At 40.3% G+C, this 7,148-nt stretch overlaps 1 pseudogene; it reads right to left on the bottom strand.

The window, feature by feature from the left end:
* Positions 1–289: 289 nt before the first annotated feature.
* On the bottom strand, positions 290–1,105 carry LOC138155937 (ubiquitin thioesterase OTUB1 pseudogene; annotated as a pseudogene).
* Between the last annotated feature and the right edge of the window lie 6,043 nt (positions 1,106–7,148).

Genomic DNA, 7,148 nt, shown 5'->3' with positions numbered 1-7,148 from the left:
TGTCATTTTGTGCTGCAACTGGTCACCTGTTTTGGGGGTTCCTCCTTCAAAGCGAGTGTTATTGCTTTTATTTTTTTTTTCCCACCACCACTAGCATCCCATTTAATAAAACAGGCAGGGTTACTGGTGACAGGGAGGGGAAAGGGCGAGGAAGTATTACCATTTACAACCACAGAAAACCTCTGTAGATGGCTGCCAGCTGTTAGCAGTCAGGAGGGGCACGGGGAGGGGCAGGACTGACCCTAGCACTGGCCGGCAGCAGCAGGCGGGGCCCGGGGCGCCGCCGCACCTATTTGTAAAGGATGTCATAGTGTCCGGGTCTGTAGAGCAGACACACCTTGGGCTCGGAGTCCTCAAGGAAGATGTGGGGGTTGGTGGTGCCACCCTCACCATGGTCCATGTACTCCACCCGGATGGAGACTCCGAGGGCCTGCGCCAGCGCCATGATGTGGATGTGGTCACTCTCCTTGCACATGGGCTCCACCTCCCGCCCACAAAACTCCTTGACTGTCTGTCCGCCCTCGATGAAATGCTGGAAGAACTTGCTTTCGCGCTGCAGGTAGCCGGAGGTGAGCAGCCGCAGGTAAACCACCAGGTAGTTGGAGGTGCTCTGGTCATTGAAGGCGGCCAGCAGTTTGGCCACGGAGGTCCCCCTCTCCACCTGCTCGATCAGGTCCATGAAGGTGGCATGGAAGTCTTCAATGCTGAAGTTGGCGAAGCCCTGAGACACCAGGTCCTCCTTGCTCCTGGCAGTGAGGGCTTTGACCCTCTGCAGCTCCTCGCTGTTCTCCAGGACAGCCTCCAGCTGCGAGAACGCGAAGGCTCGATAGAAGCAGTTGCCATCGGGCCTGGTCTTTGGGATGCAGGAATAGTTCTTGTGTAGGTGCGTGATCTTCTGTTGGTAGATGGTGTCGTCTTACCCATACTCCTTGTAAAGCACCGAGAGCTCCAGCCGCTCAGAGACCAGTGGACTCTGCATGGCGATCTCCTGCAGAATGCCGTCCTGCTGGGCCAGGATGGCTTCGTCGTAGGCCAAGGAGGTGGCTCCTTCATTGTTGCTTTCCAGTGGGTCCACTTTCTGCTGCTGGGCTTCCTCTGCCGCCATCTTTAAACAGCATGTTGACTGCCTAGGCAACATGGATTCGTGGAACTGCTCAACGTCTTTTTAACTTTGTCAATCCCATAGCCCCATCAGCTTGGCCCACAAAAGGAGCTTATGTCAAAAACTCCTTTTCCCCTAACCTACTCACCACCTTCCCTGAACAAAGGTAAGTCTCCTGGGACCACTGGATAGTTAATTGTGAGGAGTAAATTCTTTCCAACTGCTGACATTCCTCTGACAGCTTACATGATTGTATTATCCATTACCTTGAAGATTTAGTACAGTTCAAGGAGAAATTTAGCAACACTAAAAGGGAAGAAGATGAGGTCCAGATGTCTGTGCTGCTAAGCCAAGGTCCCTGTCCCTTTTTCATTAATGCTGTGCCTTTTAAACCCAATTCCCTGAGGCTTTCAACTGTTGCCCTGGTACCACTTAATGGTTACTTTTTGGGCCCTCCTGGCTCAGACTGAATGTAAAAATAGTAATTGTTTCTCTTTTGGCCAGCAACCCTGAGATTTCTTCCCTTCCCAGTTTGTTTTTTTTTTTTTTAATTAAAGGGGCCATCCCTTGAATCACTTCTAAAACAAGCCTATTCTCTTGAATGAGCATTGCCTCACTCAAAGTGAGACCTTGGAAAGACCTTAGCTTAAAAAGGCCATCGTCTCTTACTGCATCCTAGGCCATCTTCAGTTGTCTGAATCTATATCTGGCCACTGGACCCAGATGGCTCTGGAAAAGAAAGTGAGGGTGGTGACTTTGCACAGCTCTCCCTCACTCAGATCCATTTAATTTGCAAGTCATGTCATCATATTCCTGATATCATGATTCTCTTTGAGAATGAAGAACAAACCACAGTATCATCTCCAGTATTCGTACTATCATAGATTATTGTAGATTTAGAACTGGAAGAAATCATGGTTGTGTTCTAGCCCAGCCCCTTCACTTCAAAGGTAAAGAAATTGAGGTGCTAGGAAATTACTTACCTGATATAATAGAGGCAGAGAGTAGAAGACCAGCGATTGGATCACAGCTCCTCCAACTCGAAATCTACTGATCTTTTTATGATTTAATATTGCCTCAGTATCCTTAGCATTGTCAGTATTATAGTTGAATACTTCAATGTTTGACAATTTCTTCAGTGTGAATATTCCTTCCACCAATGATGATGGCAACCTTTCTTTGATTTAGTAAAATGATCTTTTACAGTTACTGTGCCAAAAATCTAATCTCCCTGTAACCAACCTAGTCATAAATTATTATGAATTTAACTCAGCTGATCCTCAGACAATAGCCATTCAGCCCTCCTTGGTGCCTTTGCAATGTTGTTGGACTAAGCAAAGCTTAGACTCTGATGACATAACCTTTCAGTCCCCAGGATCACCTCTGTTTTGCAAAAAATGTTTGTGTTATTGTCAATATTTTTATTATCATTAAAGAAGGGTTAAGTGGGGAGTATAGAAGGAAGAAAAATCTGGACGAAGAGGTGAAAAGAAAGGGGAAATAAGAGCTGAAGATAGGAAGTGGTATGAATAAGAAGGCAGGAGAAGAGAAGGAAAGTAGAGGAGAAAAGGGTGATAAAGGGCACAAAAGAATGGCACAGGGTCCCCTGACTTCACTTTTAGCCAGCTCCCATAGGCTAGGCCTGCTTAGCATTGGAGATATTCTGCTGCATACTTAATGATTTATAATGAGTACATGAGAAAGCCATTAAAAACTAATTCATCATCGCCAGGCCAAATGATTTGCAAACATCTGTTATCCTGTGTGCTCCCTCCTGGGAATATAATTTCCAAGGGTTGAAAGGTTCTCCTAGTGTACATATTGAGAGTAAAGACAAAGGCAGCAACATCTAAGTCACTAGTATTACCCACTAGGTGATCAATTACAGTGAAGGCTAAATCTTTCTTATTGACCTGCCCAGACCAGGAACTGAAACTTTCTATATGTATATTTCCCTTGGAATTACCAGGAAAGAGAGACATCTCTGCTCTGTATCATGAGACTCAGCCAAGTTTAGGAGAAAAAAAATCAATCTGAAATTGCATTGTTTCTATCTGAAAGAAAAGGACCCTCATGTCCTGGCTAGTGGCATACCAAAATAATGATAACTAACATTTCTAGAGAACTTTAAAGTTTCTAGAATATTCTCCTGACTGCAAGATGGTAAATTAGGGGGAACAAATAAAGGATATCCCAAAAGTCTCAGTGCAGAAATTTCACTTAAACTTTTGAGATGCTCTGGATTATTGTCACCATTTTGTTGATAATGACATGAGGGACACAACAAGTAATTTAATCTCTAGGGCCACTTCTAGTTCCAAATTTTATGACATATCTATATGATGTCCTCAAGACCATTCAGCTATTGATTATAAGAGCTAGGGATATAATCTCAGTACTGTTGGCTGCAAGTTGATTTTCATAACAGCAATAACACTACTGGAACCCCAGTATAACTCATAGTTATATAGAACATCCCTTAAAATGAGTACCCCCTACATCTTGTGTTTGATCAACATTTATTTCATTCTTGAGTCACAAAGAGCCATTGCAAAGAAGAACTCCTTAAGAAGCAGAATTGTTCACATTGAAATAGAGGTACAAAAATTCACTGAAAAGAAAAACTCCTTTAAAAGAATAATTGAACAAATGGAAAAGGAGGTTAAAACTTCACCAAAGAAAATAATTCCTTAAAAATTAGAATTAAGCAAGTAGAAGCTAATGCCTCCTTGAGACAAACAACAACAAATCAAAAGAATGAAAAGAAAATGTGAAATATCTCATTGGAAAAATAACTGACCTAGAAAAGAAATGCAAGAGAGATTATTTAAGAATTATCAGACTACCTGAACATTATGATCTTTTAGAAAGCCTATGTGTTATAGTTTTAAAAATTATCATGGAAAACTGCCCTAATGTCCTAGAACCAGATGGTAAAATAGAAATTGAAAGAATTCACTGATCTTCTGAAAGAGATACTGAAATGAAAATTCCTAGGATTATTATAGACAAATGACAGAGATCCCAGGGCAAGGAGAAATTATTGCATGTAGCCAGAAAGAAATAATTCAGATATCAAAAAGCCACAATCAGGATAATACAAGATTTAGCAGCTTCTGCATTAAAGGATTAGAGGACTTGGAATATGATATTCTGGAAGGCAAAGGGACTAAGATCAAAACCAATAATCACCTACCCAACAAAACTGAGTATAATCCTTCAGGGGAAAAAATGGATATTTAATGAAAATGAGGATTTTCAAGCATTCCTGATGAAAAGACCAAAGCTGAATAGAATATTTGATTTTCAGATACAAGACTCAAGAGAAGGATAAAAAAGAGGAAAGAAAAATCACAAGGGATTCACTAAGGTTAAACTGTTTACATTCCACATAGGAAGATAATACTTGTAATTACTAAGAATTTTATCATTGTCTGTTAGAAGGAGTGTACATAGATTGAGGGCACAGGTGTAAGTTGACTCTTATAGGATGAAATAAAAAAAATAAAATTCAGGGGTGAGAAAAAGAGGGAGAAGAAAGAAGAGAGGTAAAATGGGATAAATTATCTTACATGAAGGAGGTGTGAATGAACTTTTACAGTGGAGGGAAAGATGACAGAGTGGCAGGCAATGCCTGAACCTTACTTTAATTGGAATTGGCTCAAAGAGGGAATACCATACACACTCAGTTGGGTATAGAAATTAATCTTACCCTACAGTGGGGTAGGAGGGGAGGGGGATAAGAAAAGGGAAGTGGATGATAGAAGAGAAGACAGGTTGAAGAAGGTGGTAGTTGGAAGCAAAATACTTTATTTTGTTAAACATAAAACATTTACTAAATGATAAGACAAAAGCATTAGTAATCAAAACATTTACTCAGCAGAAGATCAGAACAGGAACAATCACAATAAATCTATTCACCATAAGTGTATATACCATTTAATGCAGCATTATGAGGAGAGAATGTGGGCATACACAGAAACCTAGGGGAAGCACCTTATGGGGAAGTCCATTTGTTCAGAACAATTCACAGCTCTGGGCTATAGGCATGTATGTGTGTGTAATATGTGTGTGTGTATGTATAGGCTATATGTCCTCAGTCTCTTCAGGAAGAATCTATCACACAGAGTCTTTCTTTAGAAGCAAAAATACTTTTGAGGAGAAACAGGGTGAAGGGAGATATAGAGAAGAATTAAAAGGGGAAAAAGAATGGAAGGAAATGTGCAGTAATCATAATAGTTAATTTTGAAGGGGCTGAACTGACTCAAAATGGAAGGGGATAGCAGAATGGATTAAAAATCAGAATCCTACAATATGCTGTTTATAAGAAACACACTTGAAGCAGAGAGACACGCACAGAGTAAAGGTAAGGGGCTAGAGCAGAATCTGTTATGCTTCAGCTGAAGTTTAAAAAAAAAAGCAGCCACAGCAATCATGATCCTAGACAAAGCAAAAGCAAAAATACACCTAATTAAAAGAAGTAGGAAGAGAAACCACATTTTGCTAAAAGATAACATAGACAATAAAGTAATATCATTTCTAAACATATACACATCAAATGGTATAGCATCCAAATTCTTAAAGGAACAGTTAAATGAATTACAGAAGGAAATAGACAATAAAACTATACTAGTGGGAGACCTCAACTGCCCCCTCTAAGAGCTAGATAAATTCAACCAGAGAAATAAGTTTAGGAGATGAATAAAATTTTAGAAAAGTTCTATATGATATACCTCTAGAGAAAATTGAATGGAGACAGAAAAGAATGACCCTTTTTCTAAATGGTACATGACACCTATACAAAAATTAACCATGTAATAGGGCATAAAAAACTCACAAAAAATGCAAAAAACCCCCAGAATATTAAGTATATCCTTTTTTAGATAATAATCTAATAAAATTACATTTAATAAAGGGCTCTGGAAAGAGATTAAAAATTAATTGGAAACTAAATAATCTAATTCTAAAGAATGAATGTGTCACATAACAAATCGTATAAATAGCCCATAATTTCATTAAATAAATTGGCAACAGTGAGAAAACATTTAACATTTTTGTGGTGCAGCCAAAGCAGTACTTAAGGGAAATTTTATTTCATTTAAATTATACTTTTTATTTATTTAATATTATAAATATAACATTATCTATACAAATTATATATAAATAATATTATTTATTTAAATTCTACTTCTAAATGATTACATCAGTAAAATAGAGAAACAGCAGACCAATGAATTGGGCATGCAACTAAAAATACTAGAAAAAGAATAACAGGGGGCGGAGTCAAGATGGCGGAGTAGAAATAGGTCCTCTGCTCTGCTCCTGGCTTCCACCTTCCCCAATTCATGTAAAAGGGGACTCTAAACAAACTTTGGAGCTACGGAACCCACAAAATGACACAGAGAAGCTAACCTCCCACTGAGGACAGCCCCAAAGACCTGCAGGAATCGGCCAATGCAGAGTTCTGGACTCCAGATCACCAGCAGCTGTGGTCGTTTCCAGATTTATCAACACATAGATGTGAAGGACAAAGTGAGAGGTTGTATCAGCAATGCCATATTCACAATGCCTATAGAGATTACAAATATGCTGATATAATTATCCATTACAAAATACGTCATGTTTGCCATATGAGGAAATAAACTAGAAAATTTATTAAGATACCAAAAGACTGAGTCCCAAAACCAGAAAGTGAAAGCCATCAGAGTAGTTATGATATTGGCACAGGTAGATAAAGTAGAAAGCACCCACATTTTCAAGCCTTTAAAACAGAACAGGCTACCTCAGGCAAAGGTCCTCCTCTCCCCACACACAGCAACCACCCAGCGTCCTGGAAGCGCGCTCCCAGCAGCTCCGGCCCCTGGCAGTCCTCAGCAGGAGTCCTTAGCAGTCCTAACTCAAAAAGGGCTTCGCGCTGCCACTGCCTCTGCTGCTGCCGCCGTCACCACCACCGCCAGCCACCGCAAGAACGCTAGCTTGGCTTCCGCTTCCTCTTGCTCCGCCCCTTCCTGCTACGTCAGCAAGTCCAACAGGGCATGGAAGATCT

This window comes from Petaurus breviceps, unplaced genomic scaffold (assembly GCF_028583685.1).
Source record: "Petaurus breviceps papuanus isolate PSGF00001 unplaced genomic scaffold, PetGlider_PUasm1.0 98, whole genome shotgun sequence".
In the NCBI taxonomy this organism is placed as follows: Eukaryota; Metazoa; Chordata; class Mammalia; order Diprotodontia; family Petauridae; genus Petaurus; species Petaurus breviceps.
Note: the sequence above shows the minus strand (reverse complement) of the source record. Positions and strands in the feature narration are given on the sequence as shown.